Source organism: Cervus elaphus, chromosome 1, assembly GCF_910594005.1.
Source record: "Cervus elaphus chromosome 1, mCerEla1.1, whole genome shotgun sequence".
NCBI classification, from domain to species: domain Eukaryota; kingdom Metazoa; phylum Chordata; class Mammalia; order Artiodactyla; family Cervidae; genus Cervus; species Cervus elaphus.
The window spans coordinates 53,529,188-53,552,437 of NC_057815.1; the positions used below are offsets into that span (position 1 = coordinate 53,529,188).

Consider the following 23,250-nt stretch of genomic DNA (forward strand, 5'->3'; position numbering starts at 1 on the left):
CCAACAGCTTAGTGGGAAAGGTCATGTGCCTTTTCACAAAGATCCAGGGAGCCACGCAGGACTCTTGTGGACTTCAGAAACTAAACAAATCATTTACAAAGGGGAAAAAAAAAAGTTCTTTAAGAAAAAATCAAATTGAGTTGGAAAAGTACTATTATCAGCAAAATGCTAAATCTTCCCCCCTCCCCCCACCCCCATTCTCCCCGCTCCCCACACCCGGCTAGTGGGAGCAGAAAGATATTCCTTTGATATCAGAGCAAATAAAAGTTTGAATTATTGACTGCTCATGTTAATGCTGGATTTTACTACCACCATATTTCAAAATGAAATTATTCTAACATCTATGCCTCAAATTAAGATCTGTGATAATATATATTACAGTTCAGAAAATGTCTTAGGTTCAGATGATGTAAAGGCTGATTCCCCTGGAGAGTAAACACTGGCCATTGTTTCTGAAGGGCTAAAACTCTCCTCATCCCTCCAAATAAATTTAAGTACTGATGACATCAGGGAGTGTTGCCTGGTTACTAAAGCACATCTGGGGGGGGGTGGGGAGGGCAAGATAATGCCACTTAATAGTCAAAGTGGTGGGAACGTCTTAAACGCAGGGTTGTCAAAAGAGGGCTTTCTCCTATAATTTACAGATATGAAAGCCCTATGAGAAAGTTTGGCACACAACACATGAAACTTAACTCTTTCCACTCCACCATGTTGGAATCCTGGTTTCAAGCTTCCCACTCCACCTTTACTCCCACGGGCCCTACAGTGTCTTTCGGGGGTATTCACAGATGTCCAGGGCCCAAACGCCCATCTGTGTAAGTACAGTTGGCAGCTCACTTGTCAGACATAAACTCCCCCAAGTCCTGGGGTCCTCGGTGCTCCCTACTGGCCTCCGCACATCACTCGGCAAGGCGGTGGGGGAGGGGCACGTGGGTGAAAAGCAAAGAGCTGAGCCTGCCCGCCAGTGCCCAGGTGGGCTCCGCAGCCAGCCTTGCATTCTAAAAAGAGCACAGTCCTTCAATGTATGGCATTAGTTCCCGACACAGCGGCAAGATGTCTTCTCCTCCCAGGAGCTCCATGAAGCAAAACTTCACCCACTCCCACCAGGCACACCAGTGAGACGTTCATCGTGAACAGGCATCAGGGGTCAGCCACACCCTACGGAACTTCTCTTCCACCCCAAAGAAGGGGTCACTGGCCAAACGACGCTACGCAAATAACTCTACATGAGGAAAAAATATATATTTCCACTTTTAAAATTACGTTTCACAATTCCTCTCACTTCTTATGAAAACAAGATCAAATGTTTGTAAGGACTCGCTTGAATATATTTTCACTTTCCAAGCGCAAAGTAGAGGACAAAAAAAAAAGAAAGAAATTCTCAGCAGCCACAAGACAAGAACGTCTTTCTCCTTCCCTGCCAAATCCAAGCATTATGCACATAGAATGAACATGATGCAATAAAAACATCTCCAAATGCTTTCTGATACATTCTCTCATTTAATCTTGCAACTCCTTAATGCTCACATTTTAATTGCAGTTTTAGAGACTTACATTCCTCCAAAGGTGCTAAAATACGAAAGAATGTGAAGCATGATTTCATACTAACTAGAAGCAAAAGAGGAGTTTCAGGCCTCTTAAAATAAAAATCTATCTTCAAACCCCTCAGAGTCTGCATGAAACACAGCAAACTCAGTCTGTTGTCCCGAGGGAAGCAGGCTGCTGTAAAATGTAAGTAACTCTTCACTGGCACTGTTAGCTTTTTTGTGTGTTTTAATTTTAAAACCCGAGTGTAATTATCTCTTATTTACTAGAGTCACAACTCTTGCCAAAGGGAATACAAACCACTTCTTTGGGGATGAAGTTGCTGACAAAGGTTTGACAAAGAAAAATAATTAATAGCTCCATGCTGACCCTGGGGTAAGTCTCGGAGCACCTCGAAGTGAACTTGCCAAGGATGAGCCGGGCATGGGCGCGTGATGCCTGGCAAAGGGCATGGCACACACCCGGTCCTGAGAAGCTTGGCGGCTTCTGAAGGGACTCAGGCTATGGGACAAAAGTACGAGAGGTTTTTGCACATCCTCCTTTAGTCATGGTTCTGTGTTGAAACTGCTTTGCACTCCAGTTACAAACGCTCTCCTGTTTAAGAAAGCTGTAGATGGACAATTAATGCCTTTCAGCTGGGGCTGGAGTGTTCTCCAAGTTTGGTTCTGGGCTCTACGGTTTAGCATGCTCATTCTCAGAAGTTCTGGCAAGAGAGCCTTTGGGATAGGGAGCCACCAGGGCCAGTTTCCTGAAGCCTGTCTGATGGCTACCTCACCTGATCACCATCATATTTGGTGACCCAAACAGAAGGTGGGTGCGAGAGGATCATAAGCAGCTGGGTCAAAACCCTTAGGAGGAGGAGTCTGCCTCTTAAAACATGCGAGTTCAGAGATTCCATCTTAACTTTGCTCTTAAACTATAAGAGCGTCTATATATAACACTTCTGAGTGCAAACAGCATTAAATTCTAGCAGATACCCACTCCTCCTGTATTTTCATTTGTTTACCGTGACTGCTGGGAAGCTTGTGGCCCCAGAATTGTAAGATACTCTCATCCTTTTTATCATTATTATTAATGATGGGTTTACTTGCAATACCATATCTTTCTGTCTCCTGCAATAATCCCATCCCATCCCCTGGAGCACAGACATGTTTCATGATTGACAGCTATTTGAGATCCTTTTGGGGTGTGCTTGTGTGACTGACAAGACTTCAAGTCTTGAAGCCAGAAAGAATTTGATTTCCAGCCTTGACAAACCACTTAATGTGGCTGACCCTCAGCTGCCTCACCTATGAGATGGAGCTCGTATCTTTGTAGCAGAACGGGTGAGGATTATGCTGCTTTAATTCCCCCTGGATGCCCAAGGGCAAGTGCCTGGCAGGGGCAGAATCTCCATCTCAAAGTGTAACATGGAGTAGGTACCCAATACACTAGAGCTATTGTTATTCTTATGAGTGTTAATAATACCAGCCACAAGGACAAAATTAAAGAGGTTACTGACCCCAGAGAGAAATTCCTAATTCAAGCTTCATTATCTTAAATTAACTCAGCTATTTTTCCCCCTTCTCATAGAATTCAAAAAAAGCCCTGAGATTTTGGCTCCAACTTCTCAGTGATAATCTTGGCTTTAGTAATATCCATTAAGAGTTTCCGATCCAGGGAGAACTATTAACTCTGGAGTGGAAGCAGAAACTGGGAAATCTGAATGAAGTGAAGGTCTGCTGGCAGTTGTAACAAGATCATTTGCTCCTGCAAATGTTATTTCTTGGCTATCGGTATCTTTTGTGCCAATTTCTGCAGGCAGAGATCTCTGGGGGAAAAGACTGTCTGGGGCCCACACGTGTTTTCAGAACAGGCTGGTACATCCTGTCCTTGCTACAGAGCCTGGTACATCAATAGCAAAACAGACCTCTCTTTGGACGCACTTTTTTTGGTGAATTCTGCAGGACTCAAGGCTGGCTGCTGAAGCCACCAATGAATCTTCCTCTCGGGCTGGGTCGGTTAACTGCTCCCTGGAGCCCCCTGGTGGCCATTTCCATGTTCACACCATGTACAAACACCCCTCAGGGGCAGGGAGAAAGTGGCTTTAAAAGAGCCACCCAAGGGCTGGTTACTGCCATCCTTCATCCACAGGGGCACCCCCACATTTTTAGGATCAAGGAAACGTGCTGTGTTAAGGCTGGTACAGACACAGCACCTCTCTTAAATGTCAGAGTCATTCACTGAACAGCTCTTGAGCATTTACTGCATGTCAGGCCTCACACCAGGCATCAGGAATACAGAGAGGATTATGACTCAGTCCCTGCTCTCAAGAAGCTTCTGGCCCAGAGGGAGAGGTGGATCGGTACCTGTACCAAGAAGAACAATACAGAGAGAAATGCCAAGTTTTGAGGGAACCCCGGGGACAGTGTCAGCCTCCTTAGGGAAAGTGGGAAAGACATCAGGAAGGGGGCAAGAGTTAACCTGGATCTCAGAGGCCAAGAATTTGCTGGACAGAGAAAGGAGGGCAGGCATTCCAGGTAGAAGAACCAGTATGCATCAAGGCCCAGACTTCTTGGAGGCCTGTGGTGAGTCTGGAGGGCTCCCAGCAGGGAGAAGAGGCTAGAGAAGTGGGTAGGGCAGGCTGAGAAGGATCTCATAGGCCACACCAAGGACTCTGCTTATCTACCCATGATTCTCTAAACTGTGCTTGAGAGTTCCCGCAGACATGTGATTCTAATTTCATGGATGCTGAAGCTAAGAGAACTCTGTGGTAGTCATCCACAATCCACTGACTGCAAATTCTAGCGTTCAGCTCCAGGCTAACCAGGAGAGAAACATCAAATTCCAATACAGGGGCATCCTGCAAAATATCTACAAAACACCAGTACTCCTGAAAATTGCCATCAAAAACAAGAGAAGTCTGAGAACCTGCCACAAACAACAGGAGCCTAATTCCTTAGAGGAGCCTAGTTCCATTTCTGAGTGACAATTAAATGTAATATGCTGGGACTTCCCTGGTGGTCCAGTGGTTAAGACTCTGCACTTCCAATGCAGAGGTCCCAGGTTCGATCCCTGGTCAGGGAACAGGACTCGGCATGCAGCAACTAAGACTCAGCGCAGTCAAGTAAATAAGTATTCTAAAAACTAAAATAAAATGCCATCATACTTAAAAAAAATAATAAATGTAATCTGCTATCCTGGATGCAATTCTGCAACAGATAAATGACGTTCCTAGGTAAAAACTAGGGAATAATGTACAGAGCCTAGTTAATGATTATGTATCGATCTCGGTTTATTAATGGTAACAAATGTGCCATACTAGTGTAAGAAGTTAACAATAGGGGAAACTAGATGCAAGTAAATGGGAATTTCTGTAATCCTCAAAATTTTTGATAAATCTGAAATGGTTCAAAAAAATAAAATTAATTTTTAAAAAGTTCTGTGTTCATACAGATAGCCGAACTACTGTCTGCACTGGGTTGTATAATTACACAACTGTATAATAAAATGATAATACATGTTACACATGAGAACTTAGAAGATTAATTCATATTCTTGTAACAAGAGCCAACATTTATTGAGTACCTATGCTCAGCCAGGCACTCTCCTAAGTAATCACTTCTGATCTCCAAAACAGCCCCGTGCACTAAGAACTAACTGCCAACATCCCATTTTACAGGTGAGGACATGGAGACAGCAATCAGACAACTTGTTGGGATTATATAAGTGGCAGAGTTTGGATTTGAACCCAGCCCTGTCTGATGCTGGAGTCCAGATACTTAACGACAATTCTATACTTTACTGCCTCCTGGTATTCAGCTTTATATATTGATATTTCACTGGAAAAAAAAGTGCATTGATTTCATTATTCTTTTTAATGTTTGAAACTACAGCTATAAATGGGGTGATGAGAGGAGGGGGATTTCCAGTCGATGAGGGACTAGGTCAGAGCTGGTGGTTGGTGTCGGTGCAAACATTCTGACAGTTTCAGTGTGAAGGATGGACTGGTATGGGCTAGGCCCCTGCTGCCGAGATCTTCTAGCAACATCTCCAAAAGGAGGAGGAGAGGCAACCAGAGAGAATGAACTTCCCTAAAAGGATAAAGAGAAAGCCCTTGCTTTATACAGGAACCCTTTGTGTCCAGCCCCAACCAATCACACCCCAGGCATTGCTGAGCCCCTAACTTGTGCCTGGGCGGGTCTGCCTCCAGGAGCCCCTGTTTGCCGCCTCCACAGACAGGACCTGATGATTAGCAAAGGGAAAATAAGAGCAATCCAAGCAGGGAGCAGCTGGCCCAGAGCCCCCCCAGGGGAGGGGCAGGGCCTGAGAAGGGGTGTTAGTGGGGGCAGGGGGAGGGGGGCTGGGGTGCCTCATGGAGGAGGCCTGTGGGCTGGGCCCAGGGCAAGCCCACCCCTCCCTGCAGTCCTTGTGTCTGGGTCACCAGCCAAGGGGATTGGAGCCGAGAGCTCAACCTCTCACCACGAGCTCAGCCGCTTCCCCTGCCCTCCCAGGTCAATGAAAAGCAGGCCTCATTTCAGTTCTGTACTAGAGAAGCTGCTATGTGCCACCAGAGGCACATATGGAGTTCGGTACCCTTAGAGGTTGTGGCAAACACAAGAAAGTCTCCTAGACAGTCAACTTCTCTAGAGTCGTCTTATCTAGCCTGGCATGCTGTAGGCATCAATCAATAGTCGGTGAACTAAACGGAAATCTTAAAACGCATGCGTCATAGGTCATACTGGAGTGAACTAAACTGGAGTTTGGAATATTTAGTACAAAATCTTTACCACATACTTAGTGGCTTGAAACAACACAAGTTCATTATCTCACAATTCTGGCTGTCGGATGTCCAAATGGGTTTTTCACTGGACTCAAATCAAGATGTTGGCAGGGGATTTCCCTGGTAGTCCAGGGCTTAAGAATATGCCTGTCAATGTTGGGGACGTGGGTCCAATCCCTGGTCTGGGAAGATTTCACATGCTACAGGGCAACTAAGCCCGTGTGTCACAACTACTGAAGACTACATGCTCTAGAACCTGAGGGCTGCAACTACTGAAGCTTGAGCGCCTACAGTCCGGCTCTGCCACAGGAGAAGCCCACGCCCCACAGCTAGAGTGGCCCCTGCTCAACACAACTAGAGAACCCACGCACAGCATCAAAGACCCAGAGCAGTCACAAACAATTAATTAGTTAAAAAAAAAAAAAGATGTTGGCAGGGTTGCATTCCCCTCTAGAGGCTCTAGTTTTTGTTGTTCAGTTGCCCAGTCGTGTCTGACTGCAGCAGGCCAGGCCTCCCCGTCCCTTACCATCTCCCAGAGTTTGCCCAAGTTTATGTCCATTGCACTGGTGATGCCATCCAACCATTTCATCCCGTCACCCTCTTCTCCTTCTGCCTTCAATCTTACCCACCATCAGGGTCTTTTCCAGTGAAAAAGCTCTTTGCATCAGGTGACCAAAGTATTGGAGTGTCAGCTTCAGCATCAGTCCTTCCAATGAGTATTCAGGGTTGATTTCCTTTAAGATTAACTGGTTTGATCTCCTTGCTGTCCAAGAGACTCTCAAGAGTCTTCTCCAGCACCACAGTTCGAAAGCGTCAATTCTTTGGCACTCTGCCTTCTTTACGGTCCAGCTCTCACAACTATACGTGACTACTGGAAAGATCAAAGTCTTGACTATATGGACTTTTGTTGGCAAAGTGATGTCTTTGCTTTTTGACACATTGTCTAGGTTTGTTGTTGCTTTCCTGTCAAGAAGCAATCATCTAAGGCTCCAAGGGGAATGTAAAAGGTTCTATTTCCTTGCCTTTTCCAGCTGTGGCCACCTGCACTCCTTAGCTCGTGGCTGCTTCCCCATCTTCAAAGTCAGTGACACTGTCTCTCTCTGACCTACCTCCATGGTCATGTCTCCCTCCGACTCCCTTCTGCCTTGCTATTCCTCTTTTAAGGATTATTATGATTACACTGGACCCATCTGGATAATTCAGGACACTCTCCCTATTTTAAGGTCTCACCTTAAAATTAAATTAACAATGTTAATTCCATCTGCAACCTTAATTCTCCTTGGCCATGTAAGGTGACATAGTGACCAGTTCCAAGGGTTAGGACATGGACGTCTGTGGGGTGCCATTCAGCCTACCACAAACTTCATCTTTTAAGGTCAAACTGTAGGAGACCACCAGTGTTTCGCCAAAAGGTGAAAACATTAATTAACACTTATGAAGCACCTACTGCATACAAGGCATACCACTAAGTACTTTTGCATATATTATCTTATTTAATTGCAGTTAATGTTCAAAGAGTAGTAGTAACTACTACTACTAGTAAACCAGATCATGTTATTCACCTCTAAAATCCTCTGATAGTTTTCTACATGTTTTAGGGGAAAACTCACAGTCTTCTGGCAGTCCCTTGGGGCCCCATGGGATCTAACTTTGGCCTGACTCCCAGTTCCATCTCCCACCAGCTTTCCCTCGACCTTCACGCTTCAACCATGGGAGCCTTTCAGTTCCTTGAACTTCTGTGGCAGCACCTGCAGACCCCTCTTTCTGGAACATTCATTCCCAAGATCATCGACCCTCTCTCATTATTCAGACCTCTAGCCTATTCACTGCCACATCCCAACTCTTAAAATAGTGCTTAGCACATCGTAGGCACATGATAACACATTTATAAATGAACTAATCTGAATTATGTCAGGGAGGAAATGAGATGATAAGGCCAAGTTCACAGAGCTGGTCTGCACTCTTGGCTGGGCGGGCTACAAAGCAGATCTGGAGAAGACATGGTCACGGCAAACCAAGAATTCCTTATCAGGTGGGGAAAACAATCCAAATGAACTTCTGGGCTAACCCAATGGAATTGAGGCCTCCAAATGAACCTTAAAAAAGAAAAAAGTTCCAGTCTGCAAAGGAAGTGATTTTTCCATATTCTAACAATCAGAAATATGCTTTTTAAACATCAGAATTCTCATTCCACGTTGCTGTCATTTTGGGGGAATTTAAATAGATGAAATTATGCTTTCCTATGGGTGATGGCAACAGCAGTCCTGGAATGCCATTATTTTAGTGTGTGACAGGGGAGGCCATTGCATCACAGATTCCAGAGAGTGAAATCCCAAGCAAGCTAACCACATTGAAGAACTCTTTTAAGATTCCTTGCAAGAGCTCTGAAGAACCAAACATATCAGCAGTGAGCCAGCAAGCATCAGGACAGCATGGAACAATGGCACCAGTATAGGAGGACTTCTGTCCCTTCTCATCATATTCCTTCCTGCCGCAACTGTAGATAAGAGAAATAGAAGGAGGGAATGAAGAGAGTGAAAGACCACGCCAGGCCCACCACCCACACCCATGCCTGAGTTGTGGGGCAGGCTGGGCCAGGAGGAGTGGAAGAGCATGGGATTAGAAGGGAAGCTGAAGTTTTGATCTCAGACTGGACTAGGCCTTCAAACCTACAGGTGAGTCCTAATTCCTTAAATGTCCTCATAGCTGGACATGCAATCCACCTAAGATGTCACAGATCATGTCTGAAGGCCGTGCTTGGGGTAGGGAGAGCTCTTTCCTGACTGAACTCCAATGGAAGTCAGCTGATTCAATAAATTTGTTACAGGATAAAAATCAAACGACCAACAGAATATCATTTTTTGGCTAGCAAATTTATAAGGTAAAAAAACAAAATAACGCCCAGTTTTGATGAGCGAGAAGAGAACCAAGTATCCCCAAATACTTCTGGTATGTCTTAGCCCATTCAGGCCACTATAACAAAATACCACAGTCTGGGTGGCTTATAAACTACAGAAATTTAATTCTCATGGTCTGGTGGCCCAAGTCCAAAGTTAAGTCATTAGCATGGCCAAGTTCTCTGGTGAAGACTGTCTTCCTGGTTCATAACTGGCCCCTTCTCCCTGTGTCCTTTTATGTGGAAGAGGCTAGAGATCTTTCTGGACCCTCTTTTATAAGGCATTAATCCCACTCATGAGGACTCTACCCTCATGACTTAAGGACCTACCAGAGGCCTCACCTACTCATACCACAACCCCAGGCATGAGGAGTTCAGCAGACACATTTCAGAACACAAACATTCAGACTATGGCTGGTTTACAAATCAGAATAAATTGTCTTGGGCAGTGCCTCTCACACTGCAATGTACACAAGTCACATGGACATCTAGTTAAGATGCAGATTCTGATTCAGTGGGTCTGGGGTGAGGCCCAAAAATCTGCCTTTCTCATAAGCTACCCAGTTGAAGCTGCAAGACTTTGGCCATCTGATGTGAAGAGCCAACTCACTGGAAAAGACCTTGATGCCGGGCAAGAGTGAGGGCAGGAAGAGAAGGGGACGAGAGGATGAGATGGTTGATGGCATCACTGATTTAATGGATCTAAGTTTGAGCAAGCTCTGGGGGATGGTGAAGGACAGGGAAGGCTGGTGTGCTGCAGTCCATAGGGTCACAGAGTCAGACATGACTTAGTGACTGAAAAACAGCAACCACAGCTTGGTCATACTGATGGTATTGGCGCAAGGATCACACCTTGAGAAGTCTAGAGAAAATCTGACCAAGTGTAGCAAAAGCCTTAAAATCTTTACTACTTTTGACTCGGTAATTCTCCACTAATGATATATTCTAGGGACTAATAAGGAATATATATATATAAAAAGATGTAACCAAAGATGTTTATCACAATGTTACATCTACAGTGGAAACTGGATACAACCTAAATATCTGACAACAGGGAAATTTATAAACAAATGATGGTAAAGCTATTCGGTGAATAAAACAATATAGCCATATCAAGTTCTTATAAAATGTTTGATGCTGCTATGAAAAAAAAAAACATTTGTGACATGAGAAACAAAAAGATAAAAATACAAAGATGGGTCAGTTTTGTGTGTCAATTTGGCTAGGCTATAGTACCCGTTACTGAATCAAATCCTAGATGCTGCTGTGAAGGTATTCTGTAGATAGGATTAACACGTACAATCAGTTGACTTTAAGTGAAAAAGAATACCCTCTGTAGTGTGGGCAGATCTCATCAGTTCAAGGCCTTACAAACACAAACTGAGATTTCCCATAAAAGAGGATATTTTGCCTCAAGACTACGGCATTAACTCTTGCCTGAGTATTTGGCTTGCTGGCCCGCCTTATAGGTTTCAGATCTCCCAATCCTATAGTCATGTAAACTAACCCCTTGAGATAAATCTCTTCAAATATATGTGTATGTGTGTGTGTATCTCTTAGTACAAATGCTTAGGTGTGTTTGTATGCTATGTGTCTGTGTGCGTGTATAGGTATACACAATACACACATACAGATATATCTCCAATGGTTCTGTTTCTCTGGAGAACCCTGACAGATGAGTCTAATTCTGCCTGAGTCTAATTCTGTTAAAAACATTTATGTTACAAATTACACTGCAAAAGCTTGAGTCCCATAACTGAATATACAGTATGATTCTTATTTTATTATTAAAATATTAGATATATGAGAGAGAAAACATTCAAATATTAGCAATAAAAAGACGATGGTTTATTTTAATGTTTGTCTTGATATTTAATGTTTTTAAAAAAATTTTATAAGCATGTGTTTCTTTTATGATCAGGGAAATCATAGTTACAGTCTGATTTGCATTGAACACTGCAATTTCAGTGTCCACTGAGAGGGAGACTACACAATTTTGGTCAATCTGAAGAAGAGAACCCCCTTCTTCACCATTTCACCTGCTTCTCAAGTCACAAACTGTATTCTCAGCATTTCCTCCAGACCTGTCCCAGCCCCTTTTTTCTGTCCCATTTGGCCTCCTGTCCTTCATTGTCTCAAATAAAAAACCCATTAGATGGGCAAGGCAGTGACTTTCATTATCCTTGTTTTTATAAACGAGGAAACTGAGGCTAAGAGGGTTTAAGTGGTTTGTACATAGATACCCAGCTGGTAACTGACATAGCCCAAATTCCTTCCTTTGTAAACTGGAAAACCAGGCACATGTGAGTGATTTTCATTACTGTTCCCATATGGACCATGTGAGAATCATGTCAATTATATTATGAGGTCTTCTCCCTGGCCTGACACAGCCTTCCTCAGTGACTTCAGACAATGGCTCATTAATCTCCAGAAGAGACGTGGATGGCCATGCTGGCCAGGTGCCAGGACCAAAAAGACTCTGGGTTTGGCCGCACGTCCAAGCACCCTGGCCAGGGCCTCTGATGACTCAAGCCCCACAGCTGGAAGTGAACAGGACCACCCGCACTGCCCCAAATGGGGACAAACTCAGCGCTTTCTTTCCAGTCCCCACCTAATGATTGGCGCAAGGTCCTGGCCAGCTGCCATCCCATGCCCATGAGGGATGGCCCCACCACAGAAGACTTAGGCTACAAAAGCAATTCCCACTGCTGGCAGCATCAAGTCCTTGGACTGGGCTCTAGCATGAAGGGCTTTCCTTCTTCCCCCCTCCTGGGCCTGCTAAGACTGAGTGTACTCTTGAATCCCATTAGGACTGGATCCTTTCCCTTGGACCCCGACACCCACCTTGGCATCCCCAGGGAGCAGGGTCTGCATGTACCATGATCCTTACCACAAATGGGCTGATCTTCCCAAATCATGAGCCCTTCACGTCCAACATGAGAGCCCTAGGACATCCTGCTGTCACCTGCAACCCCAAGACCTAAAGGTAATCCAGGCTGGAATAACACTTGGTTGTTTGCTGAACAAATGAATAAACATACTACACACAGACCATAAATCAGGTCCTGGCCAGCCTCTACCTAAGCGTTTCCCAGTGATTTAAAAAAAAAAAGTGCTATATTAAATGGTAAGCCAGTTAGATGGCTTCATGGGGTGCAAGTTTATAAAAAATTCTAAAACATCCCTGGAATAAATTGGAAATATGGTACCAGTTAACTCGAGTTTCCACACTGCTTCCCCCATACTGATAAAGCATAATTGGTCCCCCTTTGTCAAAGATGATGCACTTGGTGGGATGGGGAGGAAAGGCATAGTCCTCTTGGAAAGCTACTTTGGATAAAGCTGTCTGCACTGCCAAATGTGCAAACTGCAAGGTGTTAACAAGAGGCCATACCACCAAGCCCCAAACCAGCAAGCTGACAGGATCCTGAGTTCAGCAGGTCCAGGTCTGCTGAAATTTAAAAAACAAACTAACCCTAGCCATTAGACCTATTTAGGGGAATAAGTGATGTATCTGAGTAACTATTAAACTCCCTTTTAAAATATTTTTCAAGACGTTGCTTAGCTCAGAAAATGATGCAAAATAAAAACACTGTAATCCCTTTGTCTTATTGTGAAGACAAAGAAATAGCCTTGCTAGTTTCACTTATACAAATGCCAGCTTCTCCCCATCTGCCCTACATAAATGCTGAACACATACTTCAGTTATTTGGCCTGATATTGGTCTGGGTCCCACAGCAGAACCCCTCAGGCCACAGGGGAAATGCCCAGAGCACTGGCTGGGGAACACAGTGGGGGTTCCAATCAGCTTCTGATCATCAGCTCCCCACCCTGAGGGTTGTGTAGGGTCCCTCTGACCTTGGAGGACTAATCAGGGCACCTGCTCTCCATCCAGGTGACATCAAAGCCACAAACTCCTGCTCAGGGCAAAACTGGAAAACCAAGAGAATCCCTCTCCCTGTCTCTCCACATCTTTATCATCAATAGAAAAGGTGAGGGAAGGGGAAAATAAAGGAGAAGACAGAGTGAAGTAGGGGTTCCACAATGATGCCTTGGAAAGAGAGAGAGAAGAGGAAACTGAGAAAAGTGGAAAGGATCTTAGCGAAGGCCCCCGCCTTACTGGCCTCAGTGAGAAGGGAGGAAGGCCGCCAAGACACATGCTGGCGGGGCTGATGACATGAGCTCTAGCACAAAGATTTAATAGGCAGAGCTAATAAAGTAGGATTGAGAAATGCCTTCTTCATTGTGCCAAGTACAGTACAGAAAAGTTACCATCAGCATCAAAAAATGTATTCAGGTTTCTGGGACTGAGTTAAGGTCCAGCATGGAGATTCAACTACTGAAACACACGATCAGAAAGGTATTAAACTTTCAGATGGAGGGCCAGAACCAGGAGAAAAACAAGCTCCTTCTTATGTACATATGTATTACCTGCAACAAAGCAGAATATACACATTGATATTCCTTTGGAACTGTGAGGAAGGGCAACAGCTCATGGCTTCATTTTTACTGAGAGCTTATTATGCACCAGGCACTGCTCTGTGAGCCTGACATGTATTAATTCATTATATTTCTCACATCATGAGGAACATACCAGCAGTATCTCCTTTGCAGAAAGAAAGCAAGCTGAGGCACAATAAGGTTAAGTCATTTTCAATTTTCCGAAAGTGTCACTGAGAATAAGCAAGAGCAATCCTGTAGAAGATTCTGTGACCAAGGGGGAAAAGAGGAAGTGAACTACACAGTACCCATCAAATTAGTTGGGGACTTTCCTGGTGGTCTTGTGGTTAAGAATCTGCCTTCCAAGGCTGTGGATGCAGGTTCAATCCCTGGTTGGGGAACTAAGATCCCATACACCTCGGGCAACCAAGACCACACACCACAACTAGAGAGAAGCCTGTGCACTGCAACTAGAGAAGCCTGTGTGCTACAACTAAGAGTTGATGCCAAAAAAAAAAAAAAAAAAGTTCTTTGGTTAACACCTACTGAGCCCTTACCATTTGTTGCTCCAAATCTACTCTCTACCATAGCTGGGCTGGACCAGTGGATGAGACGTTTATCCCCTGGCTCCCTCCCTGCCGGGCCATGGTTTGCTCTTCTATAGCTACGGCTTTCTTCCCAGCTGCTGGTCAGTGCTCCGTCCCTTGCCCCTTCAAGGTCATGGTAGGATCTGTTCCCAGCTGTTGTCGGCCCTGGAGTGCCTTGCCATCCTTGGTTTCCTTCATCTCCACCCACGTCACTTGGGTGGAGCGATGAAGGTCCCTTCATCACTCTCTCTGATTACCTCATCATGGATGCCAACTGCTCCCCGCCAGGCTCTCAACTGATACGTGAAATTCTGAGTTCGTACCATGCATTGTTAATTCCCACATCAACCCTTGTAGGTGAAATTATTATCCTCACTCTACTATAGGCGGGGAACTTGAGAATTCTGATGGGTTGACTCACTGTCCAAAGTCACACAGCTAGCTAAGTGGCAATGTCTGGGTCTGACATATGCAGTTGTATTTCTAGGCATCCACTCTCCTTAACCACTTTGTAATATTGGCCCACTAACCTAAATTGTATCAGATGTCTTAGCTTACTGGACTGTCTTGGTTGTTCTATTTTAGTAAAAGGAAGACACATTTTTAGTGCCATTAAACACCTGACCTGTGATGATGACTTCCCAATCCTATTGCTCCCCAAAGGCTACTGGTCTACCACTGGACTTAAAAGAGAGCTGGTGGTGAATAACTACATTCCAAAAAAAAAAATCAATCTTATAAAGCAAGGGATATGCAACCCCTTGGACGATATAATCTTATCTGGGTCGTGAAGATCTTTTTTGTATAGTTCTTCTGTGTATTCTTGCCACCTCTTCTTAATATCTTCTGCTTCTGTTAGGTCCATACAATTTCTGTCCTTTATCGAACCTATCTTTGCATGAAATGTTCCCTTGGTATCTCTGATTTTCTTGAAGAGATCTCTAGTCTTTCCCATTCTGTTGTTTTCCTCTATTTCTTTGCATTGATCACTGAGGAAGGCTTTCTTATCTCTCCTGGCTATTCTTTGGAACTCTGCATTCAAATGGGAATATCCTTCCTTTTCTCCTTTGCTTTTTGCTTCTCTTCTTTTCACAGCTATCTGTAAGGCCTCCTCAGACAACCATTTTGCCTTTTTGCATTCCTTTTCCATGGGGATGGTCTTGATCCCTGTCTCCTGTACAATGTCACGAACCTCCAATATGTCACTTAGCCCCTGCTTTAGAAATTCAGAGAGAGTATTAAGCCTTGATAGGAAGAAAAGAAGGTCCTTTAACCTAGCTTTTTCTAAACTAATTTGTTGTGCATTTTTTTTGAGTGGATGCTTATTACTAGCTTTCCTAAGTATGAAATTAAATAACTTCCATTCTCAATTCCCTTAATGTCTATGTATTTTAGCTAGTTAAAATTATTTGCCCTTATGGTAACTATAGGTTCCAATTAGGGTCTTTTTCATTGCTTAAAAATATCCACCAACCCTGGAAGGGGACTGGAGGTTTGTTAAGGTGAGAATCACCTGCAGTGGAATACTCTGGTGCCTCTACCACTGCTATACCTGCCATTGGCACAGACTTTGAAAGGGCTCATGGAGAAATCACAGTCTCACTGACAAATATCTCCTGATATTAATTGTGAAAGTGAAAGTTGCTCAGTCGTGTCTGACTCTTTGCGACCCCATGGACTATACAGTCCATGGAATTCTCCAGGCCAGAATACTGGAGTGGGTAGCCTTTTCCTTTCTCCAGGGGATCTTCCCAACCCAGGGACCAAACCCAGGTCTCCCACATTGCAGGTGGATTCTTTACCAGCTGAGCCACAAGGGAAGCCCAAGAATACTGGAGTGGGTAGCCTATCCCTTCTCCAGGGGATCTTCCCAACCCAGAAATCGAACAGGGTCTCCTGCATTGCAGGAGGATTCTTTACCAACTGAGCTATAAGGGAAGCCCAATATTAATTAAGAGCTCTCAACAAATCCCTTTAAGGGAAACACAGGTCCACATCTATTGCCAGACCTCAGCCTGAACCGCTCCTCAGGCCTCACTTTGCCTACACAGCTAGTAAAGCACACAGCACATGGAATATGGTTAAATATTTGTACTCAGACATCTAGACTTTCCTAAACTCAACCAGATTTCAAAAATGCTTCCTACTTTCCCCATCACTAACAAAAATAGGTCAGAAATTCCAGCAGATCAGTAGTTTCAAAAACTGCTTGATTCAAGTTGGCATGTGATACTTACAAAAGAGGCACAAATTTGACACAAACACAGAAACAAAAGGAAAAGAAAAAAGAAAAAAAGAAAAAATATTTTTGAAGAAAAAATTGAAAATACTCAAGAAATATCCCCAATTTAGTCTGTTGGGCTGCTATAACAAATCGCCATATACGGGGTGTCCTACAAACAACAGAACTTTATTTCTCACAGTCCTAAGGGTCAGAGTCTAAGATCAGGCACTAGCTTGGTTGTGTGCAGCTGATGGCTTCTCACTGTGTCCTCACGTGGTGGAAGCAGGCAAGGGCTCCCTCTGGAACCCCTGTGATAAAGGCACTAACCTCTCTCTGATCACCTCACAAAGGCCCCACCCCCTAACATCACCACTTGGGGGTTAGGATTTCAACATATAAATTTGGGGGAACACATTCATTCAGGTAACAGTCCCATATAGGGAACTGCCTGGCGGGCTAGTGGTTAGGACTCCGAGCTTTCACTGCAGAAGGCCCAGGTTCTAATCCTGGTCAAGAAACTAAGATCCCATAAATGGCATTGCATGGCCAAATCAAACAAAGGAACACCGCAGTCCCATATACTTGCTACATTATCAATGTGTACTATTCGGTCTGAATTCAGATGGCTTATTCTAAAGACAGGACCATCGAGACCATATAAAGGCATCCCCTAATTCTGGCAGCAGAGAAAATGGAAGGACCCAGAAAAACGAGATAATCAGCAAGTACAGACTTTCTGTACGGATTGACGTAGCCTCCAATTTAAAGTAGTCTGAAATCTGTTCAAAGTAATAACATTTTATTCTAGTGCCCAGTCAAGTATAAAGCAAAAGAGGAAATATAAATGGCTACACGCATGGAAAATGTTCAACCTCACTAGTAATCAGAGAAATTAAAAACAATTAAGGCTGTTCTCATTAATTAAATTATAATTACGAATGTAGAAAAGGATGTTGTTAAGCAGACACTTTCATAGACAACTGCTGGGAGCATATATTGGCATATCCCTTTTTGGTAATAACTATTAAGAAATTGAAAAGGTTTCATATTGTTTGATCCAGTAATTCCAATCTCAGAAATCTATCTTATGGAAATACTAAATATGGAAAAGCAATTAGACTAAAACTGTTCAACATCATACTTTTATCATGGCAAATAAATGGAAATATACTGAACCACATGACAGAGGACTAGGTTGGTAATCTGTAGTACATTATTCAGATGGAATATTATCATTATATCATAGTCATTAAAGATTATATTCAAGAATTATTTATAGTGAACATCATAACAGGAAATACAGTGAGAAAAAGAAACGTGATGAAACTAAAAATAAATTTTTTTTTTAAATTCTGGAAATAAACATGCTAAAATGGAAACAGTGTCTAAGTCAATGCAGTTTGCAGTGTGATTCACAGGACAGCAGCAGTCTGTGAACTGTATGTTACCCTATCAGGAAAATAATTTTAGAGTGTGCATTTGGAAACTTTTAGCAATTTAGTATTGCTGTGACATCCAAGCACATGTCTCACGGAACTGTGAGTTGAACAGGGTGCAGACCAGCTTGAATGCTGTCAAACTGGGATGGAAAGTTCCAGGTTATACAAGTTGCACCGTAGTCACACATGGTGGGACATCACAGTCCACAATGGGCTGGAAATACGAGAAAACTGGCCCTTCACGTGGACCACTGGTCTAGGTGATAGCACTGTAGATGATTTTATCTCCCCCTTCCATATTTTTCAAAATTGTTATAATGTTATATTGTTATTATAAGAAGAAAAACAGGTTTTATTTTTTAAATGCAAGTAAAAAGAGGAAACTAAATGTCACTTAACTGCTATAACTTTGGAAAACTTTCCTATCAAAATACATAAACATATATTGGGAGGCAGGAAGACACAGTAGTTAGGAAGATAGATTTCAGATTTTCCAAATTTCTATAGGAAAACTTTACTATAGAAATATATAAACAAATAGTGGGAGGCAGGGAGACACAGTGGTTAGGAAGATAAAATTTCAGAGCCGACAGTCTGGGTTTGAACCCTGGATCCACCACTCCACTATTTACTAGCTATGGGCTAGTAGCTCAACCTCTCTATGCCTCGGTTTATTCATGCATAAAATGGGGATAATAACAGAACCTATCTCATGGTGACTCATAGGTTTGGCAGAATTAAATGAGTCAACACACATAAGACCCTGGAACATAATAAGCTCTATATAAATCTTCACTCTTATTATTACAAATCATAGGCAGGGATGAGAGCTACAGCCAAAACACATTTCCCAATGCTTTATTTGCAAAATGGGTCAAGAGGAACAGTAGAAATAGTAGTAATAACAACAATGAATGTTAAGTGCTTGTGTGCCAGGTCCCAAGCTAAGTTTCTGACATGAATCAGCTTATTCATTATTAACAACATTAGAGATTGGTACTAAGTTCATTCCATCCTTTCTGCAGAGGGGAAAACTGAGGTTCAGAGAAATGAAGTGACTTGCCCAGGATCACCAAGCTCGTAGGTGCGTCTCCCTCTAGGGCACTGAGCTAGGCACAGGAGGACAGGGGTCCCTAGAGGCGAGACTGTGAGCCCTTTGAGAGCAGAAACACACTGTCTTGTTCCCAGGGGCGCCAGGGTCACCAGCCTATTCAAGGACCAGGCCACAAGAAAAACCCAGGACTCGTTTGCAGCGCCCTCCCTGGGTCCCCCTCAGCCAGGCCAGCCAACAGTGGCTGCGCCCTGCAGCCTGGTCGGGGCATTGCTCTCAGGGAGTGACCTAAGCCCTGAGGAAGGCAGCTGTTGGAATGTGATGGCAGGATGCAGAGGCTCGTGAGTCATTTCACTCCCCCTCCTCGCTGTGGTCCGGGATACAATTTATTACCTTCGTCACTGGGCTTTCTGCTCCTGGTTGGCTGGTGAGGCAGTCATCCCTAAAAGGAAATCAATCTGTTCCCAAGTCCCATCTCTCCCTGCCATAGGGGCTGGAGGCAGAAGGAAGGACACTGGCAGGACCCAGCTGTTTCCGGATCTGGACAGATTCAAGGAGGCTTGCAGGATGCTCAGCAAGACCCTGGCTTCAGCCATCTGCTGGGGGATGCTCTCCTGTGACTTTCTCCATCGGTTAGAAATCTGGGCCCTTTGCAGCATAGAGCATCCCTTCCAGAAGAGTGTGAAATCTCTACATATTTATCCTGAAAGTTGAAGGGAGAAAACAAAAACCCTTCCCTCAGAGAACAGGGATGGGGGCCTGGGAGTAGACAGTTAAGAACATACAGAATTTTGCCTTGAAATCCAGAACATTCTATCTATACCAGAAGTCTGAAAATTTGATGCCTAAAACTATATGGCCAAGGAAAAACATTTCCAATAAAACTACAGTTCAGGACAACTTTTCATTTTTCTTCCCAAGTATTTCCTTTTTAGTGAGCAATTTGGTAATAACCAACAAAATTCAAACAGAACAAATTTTTGACTCAGCAATTTCACCTCTAAGAATTTACTCTACAGATAAACAGATACAGAATGTTTTCATTTGCAAGCCTATACAATGCAGCATTTGAAGCAGCAAAATACTACAAAAAAATTAAATGTCCATTGATAGGGAACTGCTTAAATGTTAACAGTGGCACATCCAGACAGTGCATAAAAATATTTATTAAAAAAATCAGATAAATCCATATGTGAAAGATACTCAAGATAAATGAGTATGTGAAAAGTATAAACCGCTGAATGCTCTTTTGGAGAAGGCGATAGCAACCCACTCCAGTACTCTTGCCTGGAAAATCCCATGGACGGAGGAGCTTGGTGGGCTATAGTCCATCGGGTTGCTAAGAGTCAGACACGACTGATTGACTTCACTTTCACTTTTCACTTTCATGCACTGGAGAAGAAAATGGCAACCCACTCCAGTGTTCTTGCCTGGAGAATCCCAGGGACGGCAGAGCCTGGTGGGCTGCCGTCTAAGGGGTCGCACAGAGTCGGACACAACTGAAGCGACTTAGCAGCAGCAGCTGAATGCTCTTTACAGTGCTATTCCAGAGAGAGTATAAATACATGCTTTATAAGGGACTACCTGACTCTACTACCTAGTGTATCATCATCAGATACACTATTATCTTGAAAGCCTGAGAGTTGGAAAAGAAATGGGCCCTTCCTTACTTTCCAGTTCATATTTCTTGCCTCTTTGAACTTTTTTTTTTATCATAAATATCTTTAGTTTAATAAAAACAGAAGCAATAATAGCATCTGGCCATACATACGAGGTAAGTTCCACAGGAGATAAGACACAGCTATCTCTATGGCCTTGACAGTGTCTGCCAGGGACTCATATATATGGAAAGGGTCAGGCCCCACTTTAAACACTTTGCAAGTACCAGTTCATTTAACCCTCATGACACCTCTGTGAAGTGGGTACTAGTAACATCCCATTTCACAGATGAGGAAACTGGAGCTCAGAGAGAATGTCCCTGGTCACACACCCAGTGTGTAGTAGGACCAGGGAGTCTGGTAGGCTCTGGAGCCAGAAACCTCCCTACTGGGCTGCCTCTTAATAAATGTTTGTTGAACAAAGAAAGGGACAAACTAGAAAAGCTGCCACCACCTTTAAGGCCAGAAAAAATGTAAATCATTAGCCACTTACTCTTGATACTGTTTTATTCATCACTGTTAATTATTATTACTGGCAAAAGATAAACTATTCAGAAAAATGAAAGTCGCTCAGTCGTGTCTGACTCTTTGCAACCCCACGACTGTAATCCAAGTCCATGTAATTCCATGGACTGGAATTCTCTGACAAGAATACTGGAGTGGGTAGCCCTTCCCTTCTCCAGGAGATCTTCCCAACCCAGGGATCGAAAATGGGTCTCCCACATTGTAGGAGGATTCTTTACCATCTGAGCCACAGACGCTGTTCAGAAAAAGCCAGTTGTTTTAGAGTGAGTGATGCACTGAATTTGAGTATGAAGAAACAAATTATGTTCTCTGCTCTACCACTGAGCAGCTGAGAGACCTTGGACAAGTCACTTCACCTCTCTGAGCCTCAGTTTCCCCACCTGTAAAATGGATATGACAGGATCTCCCAGGGTTATTGCAAGGATTAAATGCAACATCATACATGAAAGCCCCTCTGTGCTGGACATACCTTGGATACGTGAAAAAATAGGAAAAGACGTTGAGGATGGGATAAATTATACTCAGAACACCGCCAAGCCAACCCTCATCTTTTTCAACCTGCTAAGTTTTTTAAGTGAGCTGAAAAACTTACATTCATATATACACCAATGATTTGAGGAGAAAATCAGGGTTTTAATTGTTCTGATCCTGCTTCTAGAATATTGATTTAGGACATTTAATACCATCTCCAAATGCCAGGCTTAATTTGCATCAAGTTGGAAGCCGGGTTGCTAAGCGGTAGATGTTGATTTTAGGCAGGGGCCTGGGAAGCCAGCAGCCCACCTTCCTGCTGGCCCACAGCCAGCCAAGAACTGGCTTCACCTGGGACTCCGGAGAATAGGCCGGCTGAGGAGGCCGCGTCTTTAATAGATTTTCACCGTTTAATTAAAGTGCAGCTGGAGCCTGGGGCCGGGCTGTACCTTTCAGCAAGATATTCATCACGGGCTGCAGAAGAAGCCTGTGTTATCTGAGGCCATTTGGCCAGGGCAGAGCCTGACTTTGACCTGGTCTCTCCTCGCCCAGGAAGCCTGTGCTCCTGCCTTTTGGAGGCCCTGGGGCTCATTTTCAGAAGCTCCATTCTCCAGGCACTAAACCCTGCCTCCAGGTGTATCTCAAATCACAATTTAAACACCAGCCAATGGCTCCTAGGGCCCTGGAAGGCCTGCCCCACGAAACATTCCAGGCCGCTCAGCTGGTCTTCAGCAAACTCGTTTAGTGCTCTGAGCCCACCCTCAGCACTTCATTTACCATCCAGGGGGCTGCAGAAAGTCCGTTCATTAAAGCCTGATTCAAAGTCTCCTTTTTTTTATTATAATTATTATGGAAAATTTCAAATAGACTCCCAAGTGAGAGACTAGTACCACAATCCTCCATGGACTTATCACCATCCTACAATAATTGGCAACTCATTGTCACTTCTCCACCAACATTGTATGATTTCAAGCAAATCCTAGACATTTGATCATGCTGTCCATAAACACTCAGGATGTATTTTGAAAAGATAAGGAAGGCGTTTTTTCTTTTTTAACATAGCCTACAAATTAACAAAGATTCTTTAGTGTCATCACATCTCCAGTGTTTACATTTTCCCAACTGTCTCATAAATGACTTAGCTGCTTTGTTTGAAGCAAGATCCAAACAAGGTTCTGGCTGGGTTCTGAATGGGACCTGCAGTGTGTCTGGCTTTCTCATCGTCTCTTCCCTTCAGCCCCAACCTTGTACCGTGGGGTTTTGTGTAAGGGCCTTTCGGAGCCCAGAGATACTGTTTCCTTATGTGGCCTTGGACACATAACCAGCTTCCTTGCCTGGAAAATGGGACCAATGATAATTCCCCATCTCCTGAGTAATTGTGACGAGTAAATAAAGCAGAACATGTAAAATGCATACAGTCATGTCTGGAACAGAGCAAACACTCAATATTTGTTCTCATGGTTATTGTTTTCTGAAGACAGCAACTTTGACAGAATTCCCAAGCACAGCAACCAAGCAGCCACATACAGTTATAGGTGGGAATAAAATTGACAAAAAAACTGGTGCAGTCCACATTTTTCTCAGACTTTGAGCCACTGTTCATGGCGAGGAGGTAGAATGTGCTGGTGTAGAGTCAGTCTTCGGTGCCAAAC

At 43.7% G+C, this 23,250-nt stretch overlaps 1 protein-coding gene and 1 non-coding gene across 3 annotated transcripts in view; one reads left to right on the top strand and one right to left on the bottom strand.

Annotated features, from left to right (window-relative positions):
* Positions 1–23,250, bottom strand: part of PARVA (parvin alpha) — a 172,480-nt gene that overhangs the window by 133,731 nt on the left and 15,499 nt on the right. The gene's annotated exons all lie outside the window — the stretch shown is intronic.
* Positions 4,539–4,611, top strand: TRNAG-UCC. Its single transcript has one exon. It is a non-coding gene; the product is annotated as a tRNA-Gly (tRNA).